This window comes from Nyctereutes procyonoides, unplaced genomic scaffold (assembly GCF_905146905.1).
Source record: "Nyctereutes procyonoides isolate TBG_1078 unplaced genomic scaffold, NYPRO_anot_genome, whole genome shotgun sequence".
Classification (NCBI taxonomy): domain Eukaryota; kingdom Metazoa; phylum Chordata; class Mammalia; order Carnivora; family Canidae; genus Nyctereutes; species Nyctereutes procyonoides.
In genome coordinates, this window is record NW_026575125.1 from 26,985,363 (window position 1) to 27,008,001 (window position 22,639).

Consider the following 22,639-nt stretch of genomic DNA (forward strand, 5'->3'; position numbering starts at 1 on the left):
TGTCTAATGCTGCTTAATAAGCTAGCTGTTACTGGGAACCTAACGAAAAGGTATTTTTTTCCCTTCCCTGAGTCCAAAACTTCCTAAATAGCTGCTTCATTACTCTCTTCACTTTGAACATTAAAAAACAAAAAGAAAAAGAAAAAACAAAGCTGAAACAGATAATGTGAGAGGTTCATAAAAATCTCTGTCCAGGACATCATCATCCTAATTGGTTTATAACCTGCTGTGCAGAATAATTCTTTTATTCATCTTAGGGTTTTTGTTTTGTTTTGTTTTGCTGTTTTAGGCTTTCAAATGAAAACTTCTTTGTGGTGAAAACTAACCAACAATGAGAAAATGCTATAGGACTTTATAAAACAGCTTCAGCAATGACCCTAGTAGCCTCAGAGGCCTCTTTGTAATTGTCAGACTGGCGAAAATGATCCACGAGGTACTATGTGTTTGCAAAGTTTTATTTCTTTTTTAAAAGATTTTATTTATTTATTTGAGTGAGAGGGAGAGAGAAAGTCAGTGACTGCATGAACAGGGTGGAGGGCCAGAGGGAGAGGATGAAGTAGGCTCCCTGCTGAGCAGGGGCCCCGATATGGGGCTCAATCCCAGGATCCTGGCTGGGATCATGACCTGAGCCGAAGGCAGATGCTCAACCGACTGAGCCACCCAAGTGCCCCTGTTTGCAAGGTTTTAATTCACAATTTACCAACCACAGTGCAACTATGAATTCAACATGTTAAGCTCACACATCCTCTCAACTGTCTGTGAAAGAAACACTAAAGAAATCAACAATGATTAAAAGAAAAGACCTACCCAGAAGAAGATGGTGGAAAAGATAAAGGTCAAGGAGAAAGTTTCATGAAAGTTGTTCTAAATTGTGTTAGAAGTTATATGTTCCTGACAGTAGGAAGAAAAGGTAAATTCTTACAGATTTAGAATTATGTAAAAATGTCCCATTATTAGTATTATTCCTAAAAATACATAAATGTTTATATTTCTGGTTTCTGAAAAAAATGGAATAACATTAAGTAGATGCATCTACACATTGCTTTTGAAATGCCTGAGCTGTACTGGTTAAAAAAAAAGGACTTATTCTGTTCCCACCTCAAATTTCCTGAATCAGAATCATCTTCTGGCTCCTGGGCAAGCACACACACTCACAATAGCAACAACAGTGCCCCAATGGGGTAAATTCGTTCTTGAGGGACAAAAATTCTTACCATATATAAGCATTACAGTGGTTTGTGACTCTCTGAAGGGCCACAGTATAAAAAGATTACAGAGTATATCTATGGGATTAAGTTTTGCAGAGTGTTGATTAGAAAACAAAAAGTCTAAAAGGGCTTCTTAGAGGTTAATGATGAATAAGAGGTTGAGAATACACTGTACCAGTGCAATATATTTTAAAACACTTTCTGCATATAAAACATGTAATTTATTGCATGTAATTAGGAAAACACAGATAGACAGAAAGAAAGAAAAATAAGTTCACTTGAATTCCACCAGTTGACAGCTGTTCAACATTTCATGGTATATCCTCTAGTAATCATTTGTCTTGCTGGCTTTTTTTTTTTGTCTTTTTTTCTTTTGTGCAAAATTAGGCTCACATAGCCTGAATAATTTCATATCCTACTTTTTCACCCTTAGCCATTAATGTAATCACTTATTCCCTATGCCATTAAATACCATTGGAAACTATTTCTAATAAACATTGTGATACCTTTAACAACAAACTTCCTCCAAACATTAAATGCCTATTTTTATAGTATTAGGTAGAATTAGTATTAGTATAGTAATAGTATGCATTTTTAGGTTAATCATTTTCCTGTGATAAATAATCAAATTACAAGCTTAAATAAAAGCTATTTGCCAAAGTGTCTGGTAACCAAATTTACTGTTTAGTCTTTTTTTTAAAAGATTTTATTTATTTATTCATGAGAGATACAGAGAGAGAGGCAGAGAGAGAGAGAAGCAGGCTCCATGCAGGGAGCCCAATGTGGAACTCGTTCCTGGGTCTCCAGGATCACGCCCTGGGCCAAAGGCAGGTGCCAAACCGCTGAGCCACCAGGCGTCCCCTGTTTAGTCTATCTATCTTTGTGCCCAACAATGCCATTTTACCTTTTCCTTCTCATTCTGTGTCTCTGTTTCTCTCTTGCTCTTTTGAGGCCGTTTTTCACATCAAACCTTCTGGAATGTTTGCTTATGAGTGTTATTCCTACCTTTGCAGCTCTAAAGAGAGTGAGATCAATCAAGGAATGGGTGCAGAGTGCAAAGGGTTTGGGATGAAGTCATGAAAACAGCATCTAAGGACAGGGAGCCTTCATTTTCACTTAATGGACACCTGATTCTTCATGTTGTGTTATTTACGGGGCAGTGGTAATTGTTCTTACATGGGATTACCGACCACAAATTAATCTAGGGAAAAATAACTAAAGATTAAGAATAGAAATCTTTTCCTTTATTTATCAGGTTCAGGGATTGTTTTTATGTTAAAACTCTGTGCTGAGCATATTATCATTATTAATTTTTCTGACAGGCTTATGTTGTATTATAAAATAATAATTTTGAATTTATTATCTCATCCCTCAAATGATTTATATGCCAATCTCTTGTGAGTTTGGGAAGCACAGGTCAGGCCCCCAGACCCTGATCAACTCATAATCTACTAAACTATTAAAATCTGGTTGTTGGCTATGCAAAGCTGAAGACCAGACTGTAGATCTATGATAACACAGCATGTGATACAAACATTATCAGTGACCTTCTTATGAAGTTCTTTCTGAAATGATTTATATAATTAACATTAAAAACATCTTCAAACAACAATTAATGAAAAACTGATCCATAAACCTGAAGGAAGAATGTATATATTAAGATTAATTTCAAGTCCATGATATACATGTCATTTTTTACTTGATTATACCTATCTTTAAACTTTCAACTTTTTAAGAAGATTTTTAAAAAGATTTTATTTATTTATTCACAAGAGACACAGAGAGAAAGGCAGAGACTTAGGCAGAGGGAGAAGCAGGCTCCCCACAGGAAGCCTGATGCACTACTCGATCCTAGGACCCCGAGATCACAGCCTGAGCCATAGGAAGATGCTCAACCACTGAGCCACCCAGGCACCCTTAAAAGATTTCATGTATTTATTTGAGAGAGAGAGAGAGTGAGAAAGAGAGCACAAGCCAGCAGCAGGGAGGAGGAGAGGGAGAGGGAGAAGCAATTTCCCTGTTGAGCAGGGAGCCCAACAACTCTGGGCTTGATCCCAGGACCCCTGGATCATGATTTGAGCCGAAGGCAGATGCTAAATCAACTGAGCTACCCAGGCGCCCCTAAACTTTCAAACTTAACAGACATTTAGAATTCAGAAATATTTTTTTTTTTCAAAAATCTTTGACCAATGTTAAATTGTACTTATAAAAATACTTATAAAATCCTGGTTGACTGGCTACAGACCAAGAATTTTTTTTAAAACCATGCCCTTTTTATGTCTTTATAAAGTTCCTAGAATATGTTTCTGTTATTCTCAAAATATTTCTACAGGAGAATTTAGTAATATTCCGACCCACTTAAAACAATCACTAGTTGAGTACAAATTAACTTCCAAAGCCAATCTGAATACATGCTGTAGGAATATACATCTGCTGAAAGATGGTTTCCTTTTATGTTCCCCTTCCCATCTAAAAGTTATTAAGGAAAAGTCTGTTGCTATGGAAACATTCAATTTGGCACCATCTGTATTCAAAATTCAATTGCTTCAAGCCTTTAGCCAATCTCCGGTTTTTAATTGGCAGACCTTCCCAGAATGCTTTACAAATCTTTTAGGAAGCCAATCCATGAAGCATGTCACAATGTAAAGCATCAAGAAGGTTCACAATGCAAGCTTCACTCCATTATCTTAAGATCACACTTGTGCAGTCTCAAAGCATGAGGCCTTCTGATAATTACTTGGCATGGGGTTAATGCTTAAAATTTATTGCCAAGTTTTTGTTGTTGTTGTTGTGGTCTTTTTTTTTTGCCTAATGGATTTCTCATTCAAAGAAAGTACTCATTTTACAAGTGACTTAAGTATTAAAAAGACCCTGAAAAGGAGTCCTAGTGGGAAACGTATACAGCGATACACAGTTCAAATAGAAAACACATCTAGGAGAAAAAGTTAAGAATGCGTATTTTGTACTCAGCTAAGGTCCGAGTTCAAATATTAATTGGAATGCTTGTTAGCTACTTCACTTAACTTTTCTAGGTCCCATTTTCCTCATCTGTAAATATCCATTATGAGGACTCTAAAGTATGTACTTTGAAGAAAATACATACTTCACATATCCACAATGGCATTTGAATATATGTTGATCCACATGGTCTTGAAGAGTATTCCTTTGGAATGTCAAATGTCTGTATATAACTATTGTTAAAATTTATAGGAGAGTTATCAAAGACATATTGTCTGAAAGACTATTTTTAAGTATAGGGAGGATATGGATGGATCTTGGAGAAGTATAAAGACATTCAAAATAAGAAAATTACCAAAAAAATGTATGCACAGTTGTGGGTTGGATCGTGACATTTTGATGGGATAGAGAAGTAACTCACAATAATTAAGCACTGGCATGGTTTCTTGGGAAACTCTTTCAGCCCACCATGTTATAATTATCCTATGAGATTAGTGCCCCATAGCCAACTAGAATCTGTTGTTCTATAATGCAGCGGGTTTGCTCTACCACTACTGCCCTACTGAATAGCCAGCCTTCCTCTCTGATAATCCTTAGAAGGCAACATTCCAGCTATATTACTTATGCTCCTAGGTTTTCAAATATCCATGCCTTTGAGTACTTGTTAATTTTGGTATTATAGAGATTTTTATATTTATCCAGTTAAGCTACTTCAGTGGTAATGGACTTTTTTAGTCAGACCAAAATATTACATGTGTTACCTTCATGCGTATCCTGAGGCAAATCCCTTTATATTGTTTTGCCTTTAAAAAAATCTGTAAAAGGTACAACTTATAAGTTGAATAATCAATATTGATGGCATTTAAGCATAAAGACAGCTTCATCTGTTGTACTTCCTTCCTTTAAAACTGCTCAGGGAGGTAATTCTTCTTCAGTCCCTGGGTGAAAATATGGGCAGGACCCATGTCTTTTCATGTATTATCATAAGATAGTACAAGGTCCTGTTGTCATTTTAATATATTAAAATCAGAATTTCTGGTCCAGCACATTAAATAACACTTCAAAGCTAATTTACATACACAACTTCTCCCCCAACTAGCAGAGGCAGCAACTGGGCCAGGTCCCCTGCCACCTTGAGCAGTGGGTATGGTGAATTTCCTCTCTCTGTCTTTTTCATTCTCCCACGGCTCTTCCTCACCCTAACAGAGTTGAAAGGGAGTGGATGGACAAAAGGCAAGAGGGGCAGAAAGATGTTATTTGACTCAGCACTGTCACTGTTAGAATGTGACTTTTTGCTCTCTGGGTCTGGCTGACGCTAAATATCACTAGAAGGATTTGATGCAGCTTTCCTAGACTTGACAATCACCAGTGCCCTTTTATTTGCTCTCCTTTTTTTAAAATTTATTTTTTATTGGTGTTCAATTTGCCAACATATAGAATAACACCCAGTGCTCATCCCATCAAGTGCCCCCCTCAGTGCCCGTCACCCAGTCACCCCTACCCCCTGCCCACCTCCCTTTCTACCACCCCTTGTTCGTTTCCCAGAGTTAGGAGTCTCTCATGTTCTGTCTCCCTTTCTGATATTTCCCACTCATTTTTTCTCCTTTCCCCTTTATTCCCTTTCACTATTTTTTGTATTCCCCAAATGAACGAAACCATATAATGTTTGTCCTTCTCCGATTGACTTATTTCACTCAGCATAATACCCTCCAGTTCCAGCCATGTTGAAGCAAATGGTGGGTATTTGTCGTTTCTAATGGCTGAGTAATAATCCAGACAAATGTTATTCTTTATTTTGATGGCAATCACTCCCACCTCAGAAACGTGGAATCTGATGATGCACTTCTCCAGGCTCCCCTCCAGGGGCACCTGGAGAAACTCCTCTCTCTGAAAAGCTCCTTCCCTTGTTAAAGTGGGGGACCACTTGAGAAGAGGGGTCAGTCACAGCTGTATTTTCTGTGGAGAACTCTCAAATTTTTCCCCAAGTTGCTCTATTCTGGATCTCTTTCTATCCATTTCCTTTGAAAATGTGCACTGTGGTAGTATGTTGCATGCCTCACTTTGGTGTCTACTGTCTATCAGATCCTAATGCTTCAGTCACATATGCTTCCAATTTTGTATCCAGTTATAAATTAAAAGTGTGTGTTACGATACTGTTAGACCAAAGTGCTCCAGTAGTGAACACAGAAAGTAGAAGAAAGACTGTACTAGATGGTATCTTAGGTCTTTTTCTGTTCCAGAGGCCTTGAAATCTGTGATTCTAACATTTCTTCCCCCGTGAAATGTATTTCTCTCAGCTATAAGGCAGGCCCAGCTTCAGATTTACTTCCACAATACATTCTACTATTACTTCAGTAGACAACACATCATCTGAACCTACTCTGTGCCAAGCACTGGCCTAGGTTCTGGAAAATCTGTGATGAAATAAAACAGTCTCTGCCCTCATGCAGCCAAGTCTCTTTCTCCTTCGCACCTTCATTTTACTGTGCTTGTACCTTGCATTTATGCTTTGTTCTGGTATCACAGTTACTATCTGTACACACCTCCCTTGGAGTATCAACTCTTTTACAAAAGAATTCATTTCTATCCATCCCTTTTCCCCAGTGGTCACTAAATAGTTATTAAATGAAGTAATGAACAATGAAAAAAATGCAGGGATGTATAGAAGGATGAATGGATACTCTAAAAATCATAAATCCACATAATGTTTGTGAAAATATTGCTTATATTTCTTCTCTGGCATATATATATTCTATCTAACATTATAATAATTTTACAGTTTCTACTTAATAACAAACACTTTAATGGAGGAGACTATAGGGGCAGCCCGGGTGGCTCAGCAGTTTAGCGCCGCCTTCGGCCCAGGGCCTGATCCTGGTAGACCTGGGATCGAGTCCCACATCAGGCACCCTGCATGGAGCCTGCTTCTCCCTCTGCCTGTGTCTCTGCCTCTCTCTCTCTCTCTCTCTCTCTGTCTCCCATGAATAAATAAATAAAATCTTTTTTTTTAAAAAGAAAGAAAATGGAGGAGACTATATTATCGCTTTCTTGGAGTACCATATAATTCTTGACCTGATACTTTGCACACTGTAAGTACGTAATCAAAATGTGACAAATAAATGTGTGAATGAAAATTTCGATATTTTAAACTGTATGTGCCCTTCGTATAATTTAAATATTAATGCAAATTGTTAAGTAAAAAGATTAGGTCAAGTTTAAAGTATAATTCAGCTATAGCTTTTGGGAAATGAGTAAAATAATCTTTCACTCCAGATTGATTTCTTTGTGTAAATTAGGTCCTTATTAAATATTTGCAGACTTACACATTTATAAAAGAAAGTCATCAGTCTCATCAGCTCTGTTTCTTTTAGAAGAGGGTCAATCTATATTTAATTCACTTCTACAAGCTTGAAGGTGAACACTTATTTAGTAAAGCACTTAATGACTGTTTTCTAGGTACTGTTCTTAATCTAGGGACTTTAATGATGGTGCCTATGGTTAAAGTTCTTACTACTTACATGAGAAAGGAATTTGGAATATTCACCACTGCACAATTTGATGAATTTATTATATTTCTGATTAAATTATACTAAATCATATATGAACATAATTTAGTGCTCTTTTGTTATTAGCATAGTGCACTGTGATACTGAAGAATCTAATTTTTAAATGAAATAACTTGTTCAATTACTTTAGCATACTAAAATAGAATAAAAATTTTATTACTTTTAGTTTCAAACCAGCATTATGACATTTTCTTGAGATCCTTTTAAAATTCCTTAAGGATGCCAATTCTATCTTTAAAAGCCAACTTGGTATTCTAGTTGAAGGGGAGCAGAATATACCACCCCAAAATATGCCTGTTTGGCATAAGGATTATTTTGAACTGATTATTTTTAAGAAAGAGCAGGCATAGAAAAGCCCTGAAAATGAAGTAAAAGTTACCCTTTTCTAAGAGATATTTACATTTATAGGAGAAATCTCCATTTGTAAGGGTGTCTCCCACTCTGTACCAGGAGGAGAAGGATGACTCTAAATCTCTAGTAACTCCTATCAATGGAGAAGGCAAGGACTTAAATCTGTGTAACAACCATATCGTTGATTACTCAGTTTTGCCTGAACACCTCTCATCATTGCCCCCTCCAAAAATCTTCTTTTGTCTTTAGCTGGAGATGTTGATAAAGGTGGTGGCTCAGGCCATCCTGGGGAGCTAGTCAGTTTTCCTGGGTGTCTCCTGTGAATACAGGAGATATACATGTTATTAAGCTTCTGTTTGTTTTTCTCCTATATTAATCTGTCTTTTATTACAAGGGGTGCCTCAGTCAAGAACCCAGAAGGGCGGAAGGAAAATCATTTTTTGTCTCTCACACAGCCAACAATCTTTATCTGAACTTGACAGTTGTATATGCCAGTTATTTTAGAGGATGGAATTTTGAATTAGGAATCTAGCTCCCATATTTATGGTGAAGACCCATTACATAATTTCTTGGTCAAAAATATATTTAAAGTCAATCATTTATGAATGGCTATGCAACTTGTTGGTGTATATATTTAGAACCAGGACACAAAAACAATGACATGATACCATTTAATCAAAACATAAACAAAATATTATTAGTAGGTTAAAATAAAGCAACTCCCAAATGCCTATCCCAGATTCGGGTACTAACGGATGCAAACCATCGTGGTCAGTCTGGTTAAGTCTTAAAATATGTACAACTCATTACCCACCTAATGAAGTGTAAAGCCAGTGAATGTAATGTTTTTTTTATTTATTTATTTTATGATAGTCACACACACACACAGAGGAGAGAGAGAGAGAGAGAGAGAGAGAGGCAGAGACACAGGCAGAGGGAGAAGCAGGCTCCATGCACCGGGAGCCCGACGTGGGATTCGATCCGGAGTCTCCAGATCGCGCCCTGGGCCAAAGGCAGGCGCCAAACCGCTGCGCCACCCAGGGATCCCTGAATGTAATGTTTTTAATGGCCATAGCACATCTTGCTGGCTGCCCTGCATTGATATTTATTCTGTTTTCCCTGGGGACAACAGGCGACTTTTTCATACACTGATTTCTTTATATAATACAAATTCACCTTCCTATTTTTTCTTAAGTTATAACATAACTTCCTTATTTGAGTTTCTCTGAACCCTTTCAACAGACATCATGATAAAAGTAAAAAGAAATTTTCATTAAAAAAAAGATAAAGAGAATCCTAATCCAAATTTCTACTTTAAAGATTAGAGGGGGGTACTTGAGCTTCTGAAGATTAAGAACTCTCTATTTACATTTAATTTCCATTTTGCTCAAATCAGCAGAGCCTCCAAAAGTGAAGTGAAGACTATTTCAAATGGCCTCGTACATTTTCTGCAAGGCTGAGGTATGTGAATTGCAATCAGACCAAGGTGCTTTTTAAATCTGTTCTGCTTATAAGAGATTGTACTAAAAAACTCCCAGTCTCCTAAAACTGAAATATCACTCACCATCCCAAAATCTGGGTATGTTTACTGCGGGTTTTTTTTTTTTGTTTGTTTGTTTGTTTGCTTTTTAAGCTGGGCATTTTATTAATCTCTTCAGGAGAATTTTTTTTTCATGGTCATGGAGATGATGATGGTAGCTTGTATTGTAGTCTTACGCTATTTGCCAGCTACCCTGTGAGACAGTCCATTCAATCAGTATGTATTGACGGCATGCCTATTATTTTCAGAATAATGTGATAATTACAGGATTTCAAATATAAAGGAGTAACAGTTTGAAGCTTACAGTTCAGTCAGGGACATAAAACATATACTAAGAAGAGAGTGTCCTCAGACAGACAGGATAATGCTTGGAATTCCTAACCTCTGGCATTTTGTCACTTACAAATATGGCAACAGGAGAAAGAAACCTGTTCTCCACGTCACTATCTGAGGTACCAGTGATATAGGGTTAACGAGTCTCCTACTGGAAAGGTTTTGTTTTGCTTTGTTTGTTTTAACTTGTGCTGGCTTCTTTTTTAAGAGTGACTTTGCCTAAGGCATAAAAACAAATCCCTATGAGGATTTCAAGTACTGTGATTCAATAAATACCTAATATATTTTAACCTAACTGAAACAAAGATCACAAGTTAATAATTTATACAATTATGTGTCAGTAGTGTATATAAGATTTACATATAAATATATACAGATGTGAGTATCAGATATATATAAATAGGTGTATAAATGTGTGTATATATATGTAATTAAATTTTCAGTAACTGACTTTCAAATGTTGTCTCCTTTCAGCATAGGTTTGGGGAAGGAAGAGCCATCTAACACTCTTTTCTAGAATCAGAACACCTGGGTGAAATCCTGACTCTTCCATCTGCTATCTGTGTCACCTTGAGAAAGGTATTACAAACCATGATCCTTGGTTCCCTCATTTATTTAATGAGGACAGTACGACTTTAGGCAAGGTTGTGGATATCAAATCAGCTCATATATTTTAGAGTTCTTTGTCCAATTTATGTAAAACATAACACAGATATAAAATATTACTATTTATCAGATGAGATATTGTAGGATCTAAATAAAATCTGACTCTGCCAAGTACTGTCAATAAAAATTTTGACGCCTCCAACTGTTGGAAATGTTTCATATATTCTGGAATTCTCTCGGACATGTTTCCCATTACCAAAACATCCAGCTACTGAGAGGAAAACCTGACTGGGCCTTTTAAGTGCCCTGCCAGATGCTGGGAAAATAAATTAACCCTGTTCCATTTATTGATATGTACCCCTTATGGTACTATGCCCCCTACATACACATATGCTTTGGCACAGTACCTATATTGAGAGACACACAAACTGATATGCTAAAACTCAGGGCAGTATACGGGCACTAGTAACAATCAAAAGAAATTCCTCATTTTATAGTGCAACAGGACCGAGCCTTCCCCTTTCAGTGAGTGGTTTCTTACAATGGCAAAGACTAAACCAAATCCTTACCAAGAAGCAGGTAAAGTGCCACTGTTTCAAAAGGCCAATATGTGCCTAAACATTCCTGTTTTTCATATTACCTTATCTTTCTGCACAATTACACTTGATGTTCACATTTTCAGGTTGACTGGATTTTATCAATTGATGGCACAGTTTTCCATTTAATTATAGAGAAAGGTGTCTTCCCTTCATTTTTATTGTGTGCATTTGGGACCCAATTTTCTATTTTCAAACATTTTGTTGTTTAGCACACATTTTTCTGATAACAAATGAAATCGCTCTGGTATATGACTTGATAGCTTTCTTTCCCTCCACCAACTGCGTTTTCCTGAAAGCCAGCTGTGGCCCAAGGCAGTGGTTCTATGGCTCTTGTAAGAAAGAAACATCAGATGCCAATGGCCAAGTTTATCATTTCTATCACTACCTTACAGACTTTGTAGGGGACCCTAAAGGGCTTTACTCCTGTGACTGAGGGTTAGACTTACAGATGGTAATAAATCAGACTATCCAGTAGCTGGAAACACTAAAAATGGAATATTCCACATACATATTTTTGTTTTATCTTAATATTGAAGAAAATATCCTAAGACACTTCAATCATTCACTCGTTAGGGAAATCTTGGTGGAGCCTTTTCCCCCCGCAAATTCCTAGACAGGGAGTTAAGAGAATCAGGACTCAGTGAAGATACATTTCTTGAGCAAGTACTAAAAATTCTGTGTGCAGACATATGAACATTTCTCTACCTTTATGTATCCATTTTCTAGATGTAAAAAACCTACCCTTATAGCAGGGCTCTCATCTTGTCAACCAAATGTCAACAACCTAGAAGACCTGGTGGAGCTCTTGATAATGAGGAGGGCTGATAATTATGCCCTGAATGTTTGTGCCCCCATCCCCCCAAATTCATATGTTGAAACCCTAATCCCCAATGTGATGGTATTTGGAGATGGGGCCTTTAGGAAGTAAGTGTAGATGAGATCATGAGTGTGGGGTGTCAGATGTCGTGATGGTATCGATGCCTTTATAAGAGGGAGAGAGTAGAACTTTCTCTCTTTCTTCAGCAATGAGGACATAATTAGAAGGTGGTCCTCCATAAGCAAGGAAGAAGACTTTCACCAGATGTGCTGGCTCCTTGGTCTTGGACTTCCTGGCCTCCAGAATTTGGAGAAATAAATACCTATTGGTTATGCCACCCTATCTATGATATTTCATTACAGAAGCCCAAGATGTTGAAGACATTGATATTTAGGTAGTGATTTGCCATTTGAAAAGGGCTATTCCATACATTCCATTTAATCCTTGCAGCAATCTGGTATGGGAGGCATCAGGAGTCTAATTTTACAGATGAAGAAGCAAAAGGTGAGAGAGACGAAGGCATTTGCCAAGGATCCCACTGTCATCAAAGGGCAGAATCAGGACTTACACCCCATCTTCTCATTTTTAGATGCACTGCTTTTAGCATTACCTTATGCTTAGAATGAAATGGGGGAAAGACATGCTTACATGTTTGTCTTACTAACATCAAAGTAATAATTGCCATTGCCATCATCATTGTCAGTATTATCCCATAACCTTCCAGCTGCCTGAGCCTTTCTGTTTGGCCTCCAAAACTCAAAAGCTGTCTTTTCTTTTCTTCGTGTGGTGCCAGGGTGAGAGGTAATCACCATATCCAGTAGCTATAGAAAAAGTCTCAGGGGTTTCTTTTTCTTTTCAACATGCACATGCATAATCAAGGGCACACACAAGTCGTCTGTCATTTTCCAGGGGAAGAGCAGCACTGACATTTGCTGAGTTGTGTGATGGCCACAGTCAAAGCAACACAGGGTCAAGTTTCAGAAAACTTTCTTTTGAAGGCTCAGCTAAGTCCTACAGTAGTTATCTCGACAGGGGTCCCAATCACCTTCATCTCCTGGTTTTCATGATCTCTTGGAGGCCCTTGTCCTCCCACCTCACAGCATCAGGGCCCAACTGTGTGACAAATAATCCACAGAAGGAGTAACAGTCTAAATGCGAAGGCTAAGTCAGAAAGAGGCACCATGGCTTCTGCCTCATACCTATGGTTTACCTCTGAGGGAAGCCAGCCACAAAATCACAGGAACATTCAAGCAGTCCCATGGAGAAGCTTGTATAGAGAAAAGCCAACTAGATAGCACCATTCACAAACCATATGAGTGAGCCACCTTGAGAGTGGATCCTCCAGCCTGTCAAGTTTTGTATGACTGGAGCTCCTGTTGACTACCGACTGCAACCCCAGGAGAAATTCCAAGATGCAACCACTCAAACAAGATGCTCATGATACCCTGACCAACAGAATATGTGAGAGATAATAAAAAATTATGGCTGTTTTCAGGCACTAAGTTTTGGGACGATTTTTTTTTTTTTGCAGTAATCTGTAACGGCAAACTCCTTTTCTTGGCTAAAGCAGAATGAGCCCAGCTTTCTCCTTTGCATGTAGAAAGGTCACAATCTATTAATCCTTTCTGCTTACTTCATAAATGCTTCCCTTAAGGCAGGTACAACAGAATAAAGACTAGCGGCAAGCAATTTGTTATGTTGTTTCAAATTATTAATGAGAAAATTTTAGTAAAGAGAAAAATGGTAGATCTACAAGAATTCCTATACTTTTGCAACACCTGAGGAGAGCTGAGAGCGTCCTTTAGGAGCTGTCTATAGCATATCTACCCTTAGATTAGCTTCATCTAAACTGCATATCACCAAGAGGAATACTCCTCTCTATACCCAGAGGTACCAAAATATAATAGAAATTCAGGTCTTCAGTTGCAATGCTCCATTAGGCCATAAGATAAAAATGCTAGCCTGCAAAAAACTGGAATTTCTCCTGTGGGCACGTCTCCTTCTGTTTTGTATTTGTCTTACCAGCTCACTTTGTCTGAGTGTGAGATTCCTTATATTATATGTATTCACCTATTTTCATTAATTGATTTATTTATTTAATAGTTATGTTCATTATGTGTATTTTTTAAAATGGATGAGTAGAACATTACTAATCCAAATCTTTCATCTTAAAAAGAGACATAATGAAAAAATAAGCAATTAGCAAATGCTATTTGTGTTCATAATTGTAGCTACCTTACTTTAAATAAGTGTAATTCCTTTTAGACACTTACATTAAAGATTAATAATTGAATATAATTATGACCGCTATTTGGATTTTAAATCCTGTCCAAATATATTTTGATTCTAATCCTCTTCTAGAATTAAAGAATGAGATCCAATAAAACAGAATTATTTCATGACAGATGTTTAGTATTAATTTAACACAACATAAGTAAAAGTCTTTCAAGAAAGAAAAACATATACACTTGCTTTTTATAGATAATTTTTTAAGTTATAATTACTCTGATAGAGCTCTGAAATTCATGAAGATGTTAAAGATCATTTCTGTAATTTAATGTATATTTCCAGATACCCTATTAATTGGATACTGACGAAAATTAACAAAATCATGAAATTTATATGTGAAGAAACACATGGCACTATGAATCACACTGTGATGGCTAATTTTAAGTGTCAAATTGGCTAGACAATGATGTCCAGTTGTTTGTTTAGGTACCAGTCTAGATGCTGCTGTAGACATTTAAATCAGGAGACTGTAAATAAAGCAGATTAGCCTCCATAATGGGGGTGAGCCTTATCCAATCAGTTGAAGACCTTAAGAGAGAAGACTGAGGTCCCCAGAAAAGGCTACTAGAATGGACTTGGATTCAAGAACTGGACTCAAGACTGCTGTATCAACTCTTCTTGTAGTATCTATCTTCCTGGCATGCTCTAAAAATTTCAGACTTACAGTCCCCACAATATCATGAGCCAATTATTTAAAATATCTCTCTCTATATATAATTAATTTAATTATAATTAATTTATATTATAACTAATAAATATATTAAATACGTATATATGTATACATACACATATATGTATATATGCAGGGTTCTTTGCAGAATGCTAATAAACTCATTCCTAGTGAATGACAGCACTAGAAGAAAAAATTAATGTTACAATAATAAAATAATCACAATAATACATGTAGTAAAATTTTTATTTTTGTAGTGGGATTGAGAGAGATATATTTTGCTTAACTCTTGGTATACCATCAAGGTCCACTGTACCCAAATATATAGTTTGAGTTTCTCTTTTAAGAGGTTTTAACTATGAAAAAAAAAAGTTCTAACTTCTTGTAAAAATGGATATTTTTTACTTTTATTCTTTCCTGGTGGTCTACAAAAACAAAGTGGTATTTTACTTATTCTTTCAATAAAATAAAATTTATTTTATTTTCCAATTTCCATATGGGTCCATTGAAACCTTTCATAAGCTTAAAATACATTGTGTAGTCTTAGTAATCTTATTTTTTCTATATTTGGAAATACTTTGTTATTTCATCATCACTCATAAGTTTTTCCTAAGTATGCTAAAAAGATTTATAAATGAAAGAATTGTGGGATTATTTAGAAGGATTATACAGTAGTAAAATAAATCTTCATCCTTTAGATTTCTTATTACATTGCCCCAAATAGTGCACCTTTTTCAAGAAGGTATAAAATAAGATTGGGGACACCATGTTTGGAGTCTGTTTTTAGCTTTCATTGAATGGAGTTGAAAATGTAGAGCTTTTCATTTTACTCCCCTATTGTCAAAGACAAGAAAATTGACAGAGGAAGATGTTTATGATTATGAGACATAATAGAAGATAAATGCAAAGAGACAGAAATCAACATCCTAAATTCCAGTGATGATGGTGAAATTGATCATATAGGTGAAATCTTAGACTGTGAGTCTTCAGATGATGAGTAAACACAAGGATTTATGAGCAAACAATATATTTCTAAGGACAGAAAGAAAATAGCATATTTTATTCTAGTTAGTCGTTCAACAGGAAAGACTTCATCACATAATGTTTTGTTGCAGAACTTGAACCATCTTATTTTGCTAAAATGGTGTGGGACACTATGTTGTTTATGTTTGTGACTCCAAATTTACTTAATACAAAATTTGTTGGGTTCAATTCTTATTGAAATTTCTAATAAAGTTGGTGGTTTTTTTTTTTATTATCTCTCTAGCCCTACTGTGTAAAGTATTTGAAAAGTAACTGAAATATACAAAACGAAAAGCAAAATGGCTCATTAGACCTAGATGGCAAATGCTCATCTATGTTTCCTGGTATATCTATTTTAACAGGGTGAGTCAGGAACCTCATATACATCAACACGACCATCTTGAACTCTCAGCTAAAGGGTTTCTTATTCAATGTATTACCAGGAAGAAACTTATGTTATTGGACTGGGTGGTACAGCAGAAGACACAGAAAACAAAATACAGAGCAAAACTTACAAACTCATTCTTCACTGTGTTTGTCTAAATGCATCTATATTGCAAGTTGCCACTCAGAGGCATGATGCTAACTCCTCTTCCTACACTGCTTAAATGTAAGCCAAGTTCCAGACTGTTCCTAGGTCTACTTTTCTTTTCATCTGGCTCCCTGTCTCTTTGCAAACTCAATCTACTCTGGGTAACTTCCAAATCTGCTTAGAAGTAACTTTACTTCTGAAATCTCTACTCATGTTTTCTTAAGCACATTATTTTATCACCTATATTCAACTCCTTGTCCTGAGTCTGTCTCTGGTTATTATGGATATTATTATGGATATTACAGATATTATTATGGATATTATGGATATTACCATATCTTCCAAAGCACCCAATCTCAAAATCTTAAGAGGCAAGCTCTTACATCCCACATATCCAAACAACGTCCAGATCCTGTTAATGCTAGCTCTATTTCATGTCTTAATTCGGTTCTTTCTTTCCATTCCACTGCCACTGTTCTAGCTTGGGCTCTCTTGCCCCATCATCTCTCTGACTGCTTTTACTCCTGTATCCTCCACAACATACACACAGACACACTCCCACTTCTACAAATTCATCTGTCACACCATAGCTAACTTAAGTCTAATTATGTATCTCCTCTTATCCTTTCCTGAAATATCTTTCCCTTCCCAGCCTCCTTCTGTTTTTCAAAATCCTATTCGTGACCAGATCAAATTTAACCTCCTCCTAGAAGCATTCCAAAATCCCTTCATTCAGATCCAATCTTCCCCCTCTTGTTCTCTCTTAAGATTTCATAATACTGTTCTATTGAAGTACTTATCTTAGACTGCCTTGCCCAAATAGACTTGTCCACATACCCACATTTGATTGTAAGCTCTTTTAAGACAAAGGCTGAATCTTATCTTTCCCTGTATCCCAACCATCATATCTGATATTAACTAGCACAGAGTGAGCATTCAAATATTTACTGAACTGAACTCTGGTTGCCAGCAGCATCTTGGTGGATGTAAGTTCTGAGAGCTGCTTGTAGTGATAATAGGTTGACAGCAGGTGCTAGATATCAAAAGAAGGAGATTTATATGGTTGGCTCCACTTCTTCTAAAATAAGCAACTTTCTAATAGACAATACCTGAAAGAGGGATATTGGCTGGCATTTCATTAGCAACAGAGATTTCATAAAAACGTGGAGAACAACAAAGTCTTTTTATTTCACTGTGAAGGATTTCATACATTCGGTTGCAGCAATGAATGATAGGTTGACAAACCTGCTATAAAACTGTCAGTTAATTAAAAAATCCTGTGAGAGTATTTTTATTCCCATACAGCAGAACATTCTCCCTTCCGTAGTCCTGTATACCAGCTCTTTAAGCAATACAATATGAACTCATTTCTTAAAATTTATACGATGTCACCAAATTTTTCAAAGAATTCCAGATTAGTTCGAAAAAGCCTGAGCTGACAAAATAATTTTAAAGGAAATAATTCTCTCTTAAGACTTGGCATTCTGTTTCCAAAGTTCCTCTCCTGGTTTAGCTGCTAAGCAGCCATATATTATACCTCTCATCTTCTCCCTTCTCCAGTTCCTATGTACCAAATTAATCTCACCATGATGGTATGGATCACTTAATGAGCATCTATTATATGTGAGGTCTTCGCTTTAGAAATCTCACATAATTTTATTTTCATAATCACTATACCAGCTTAAGTATTATCATTACCCCCACATCACAGATGAGGGCACCATGGCTTAGAGAAGCAAATCCACTTGCCTGCCAGCTAGTAGATTATGGAGGTTTGCCCTCCTATACACTTCCCACATGTGTAAGAGATGATCCTATGACTACACACCCAAATGCATAGAAGACAACAATATAAATGGGAGCAGTGAATTATATCTAGGAATTATAGTAAACTGAGGTTCCTCCTAATATTTCAGTTCTAACAAATACTTTTTTTTTTTAGCTAACCAATGCTTTTCATTTGATGTGCCTTGGGCTTTGGAATCATATAGACATAAGTTTAAGCCCTAGTCCCTCACTTGCCATCTTACAACCCTAGGCACATTATTTAGGCTTGCTGAGCTTCAGTGTTTCAATCTCTAAAATGAGAATAATAATATCTACCCTCCTAAGGTCATCATAAATATTGAAAATAAAATAACTTACATGAATTGCCTTGCTTTTTATAGTATCACTCGCTCATTTGTTTGATTCTATTTATATAAGTTATTCTGTGTGTTCCAAAGCAGCCTTCTCCTTTTGGTTTTTTTGAACTTCTCTCTTTTCTCCTTTGTAGTTTAAGAACCAGGCAGCTACCTGAGAGCTTATTGAATATTTCCCACTAGGCATTAAAACAACCCAATTATATTATATTATAATTAAAATAACAAGAGCTAACGTTTACTCAGCTCTTACTGTAGCTTGGATCTAAGTGCTCCTTGTGTATTATCTCATCTAATTCTCCCAACCATGAGGCAGATACAAGTAATCTAATTTTATAGAGGTGGTGACCAAGATCAGTTAGTTTACTGAGATTAGCTGTTTGTTCAGGGTCACAAAGCTACTACTAAGATGCCAGCCCAGGCAGCTTGCCCTCAAAACCTGTACGTGCTATTGCTATAGGTCTTTAAAATGGTAATGTTGGGGGTTATGTAGCCGAAGAAGCTAGAGAAGCAAGGCTCTAAGATACAAATGTCAGATGAGCCATGTTCACCAGTATTATTTGTGGAATAAGCAGACCAATAAGAGAGAGGAACACTTTCTTTCCATATCCTTCTCACTGCTATATGAGGCATTACAGTATTATGATCACCATAGTAATGGGCATGAACAAGAGTTTTGCCCAATTCAGAACCCTCCCAGGAAGCAATTTGAGATGCTTTTAATCTTATCTGGTTTTGGTCCCCTGACCTAGCCTAGCCCTTTTGTAGAAGAAAATGACCAAGAATGGTTGACCTGTTCAGCAACCAAGGAATTGAAGAAAAGTGAGCAGTTTGAACATGAGAAACAGCAAGGAGAATTTCTTATTTGAATGCACTTAGAATGACATTTTTTTTCTCACCTAGATTATTACAACATGATTTCCATCAGTACAATCACCTGAAAACAACAGATACCGTGGAAATCGTTTTATATAGTGAAACATGTTGGTATTTTGCAGACCCAATTACTTGAGATTTTAGCATGGATATTACTACTAGAGAGGAATTGCTTTGTACTGGACTTTTCTCTTGATAGAATGTAATAAATATATACAGATTTCCCCAACTGTTCAAAGTTATGAACTGGGACTTACCAAGGAAGGAAAAATGTTTCAATATAGCACTATACTCTTACTGAATATTTTTCTTTATTTAGCTGATTCCTTTTTAAGTATTTCTAGAAGTTTCAGGGCAATAAAAAAGGAATACTGAATTCTTCAAATAAGAAAATACAATTTTATGAGCAAGTATTTTATTTCTGCTCATTCCCTGAAAGCCAAATCTATAAGAAGGAAAATTCTATTTTGAACATGACTGAAATTTTATGAGTATTGAATCTCCATCCCATTTCATAGATTTCAAATGGAGAGATAAACTGAAGCACAGCAGGGCTGCAAATGACATTGTTTAGATAAACATATCTTGTCAGAATTATCCTGGTAGTAGCATTAGAGGCTCCAGGCATATTTGGAACGAAGATTCTGGCTTAGGCTCTTAATAAACAACATGAGATGTCTCAACAGACACTTGGCTTTTAAGAAAATGCTGTTTTTGGACCATGTGTATTGGAATGCTTCCACTATACTCCAAATATCCATAAAGGTATTCATTCCTAAAAGACAAAAGCTTAAAAGAACAGAACTGTTTAAATTACTGGATATTAGCAGACAGATAAAAATCTGCCCTCTGGTCACTCAATTTTAATCTATATCATGAAAAAAAGTCAATATAACATCAAAAAAATTGCAGGGGATAATGGAAAATGTTTAGACAATGTTGAACGGATAGTATAAAATAAATTAGTGTTATTTTCCTCTTAGGGAAAAAATAGAAGTTATTTTTCATTAGTAAAATGACAAATGACTTTCTATACAGTGTGTTCAGATTTGCATAAACATTTTTGCCAAATTTCCATATTTCTCAAGCAAGAAACAGATCACTTAACTGTGTAATGAGAATTCAGTCTCACACTGAGTAAATCACTCACTAAGATTCATTCCTTTGGACCAGTATGTTGCAACCTGATGAAGAAGCCTCATGGTTCCAGCGTGAGGCAGGAACATTCTACTACATCAATCGAAGAGCTATCTATGTTGGTCATCACAAGGTGATTTTGCTCTTGCCTTGCTGGTTATACAAATGACATTCTATCACTTACACAGAACTTTACAACTTAAGTGACTTCTTCCTGTCCAAATTAGCTATGGAAGAGAATGATGAGTTTCTTACCAAACTAGTTTCTCTCCTTCCTAGGCTCAACACTGCACAATATTTTGCAGTTTCCCTTGCAATTAGATGTGGTCATGTGACAAATTGCTGCCAATAGACTGCAAACAGAATTCACGTATACCACCTTCCAGGCCTGCCTCATAATAAATTCCAATGAACAATGCTCATTCTTCAACTGCCCATTAAATGCACAGGACTCAGATGATCTGGACACAAAAGACAGAAGGGGCTTGAGTTCCTGAATGACTTCATGGAGAGCTGCTTAACTTTGCGCCAGAAAAAAAACTAAACTTCTACTATGGTAAGCCACCAACACTTGGGATCTGACTTATTATAGTGGCTAGTCTTCCTAACTGATATGTTATCATATATTCAAATACCTTGTTTGAGCCACAATAAAGAGTTAAAATTTCAAAATCAAGAAAAGTCTATTTTAATTAATAATCATGGCTACTGAAAGAGGAAATGTATTTAGGAAGTGAATCAAAACATACATAATTTGCAGACCAAAAAGGTATCTAATCCTAGCCCCAGTGATTAAGGTCATTAACAACAACAACAAAAGCAAAACAAACAAACAAACAAAAAACAGGATGATACATGGTAAACATTCTAGAAGGAACACAGACTTTCAAGCCAGAAAGAAACATTTGCAAATTCCAAGCTGTGGTCTTTGCTTGTTTTGTAAACTTGAGCAATTTGATTAACCTTTCTCAGAAACTGTTTCCTCATCTATAAAATGAAGGATAATGAAATTTACCTGACAAGATTTTATAAAGATTTTATACACACACCCACACACCCCACAATACCTACTATCTGCTACCTAAAAGGAACTCAATAAATAGTAGCTATTATCACTAAGTATTTACCTAATACATACAAAGTATGACCAATACTATTTTCTATATATTCACTCTTTATACTGGTTACTCTTTCCCTCCCCCAACATACTGGTGGCAAAGCATTCTGCTTCCACTTCCCGAGGAAAATGCTAACACAAGACAATGAAAATTATGAAGGCATAGATTCTTGGTTTTTGAGGTTCAAAAGCCTAGGCTTAGGAAAAGACAAAAGATTTGGAAGGAAAAAAGTTGATGAAATTAAGGATTTCCATATTTCCGCCCTAGAAAAAAATTCCTCTGGTTGTGGGAAGGAATGAAAGAGGACATGACAGGGGAGGTAAAAACAAAACAAAACAAAACAAAACAAAAAAAACATCAGTATTGATGTGTGTCCCTGGAAGAGAAGTAGGGAGAGGGAAAGGAGGAGATGCCGGGAGATGCAGGACAGTGAGAGCAGAGGTGAGCTGGGCCTCATTCCTGAGGATAGCTTCTGAAGGAAACAGGAGAGTAGTTTCCCCTTCTGCTTACTCTACTCCTCTTTCTGACCCTATGTCTAGGTACTCTGAATCACTCCATGTAAAGGAGAAAATAGTAGATGTGATGTCTAGGCAGATGGGCCTTAGAGAGCCTCCCAAGATTCCCACCCACTCCAGTATGGCAGGAGGCATGGTATGCTGATTTCTGCTATTGCACGACAAGGGCATCACGGTAGCAGAGGGATGTGCAGATATGAAAGTGCCACTGCAGAAGGCAATGAAAGATGGTCCAGGAAGCCACTGCCGGCTTGGACCAACAACCAAGGATATGAGAGAGAGACTGACATCCCCATGGACACTAGCCCAGAGAGATGACAAGTGAGGAGCAAATGTACTGCCACACCATGCTCACCATGT

At 36.6% G+C, this 22,639-nt stretch overlaps 1 protein-coding gene across 6 annotated transcripts in view; it reads right to left on the reverse strand.

Moving 5' to 3' along the window:
- Positions 1 to 22,639, reverse strand: part of DMD (dystrophin) — a 2,039,779-nt gene that overhangs the window by 552,811 nt on the left and 1,464,329 nt on the right. The gene's annotated exons all lie outside the window — the stretch shown is intronic.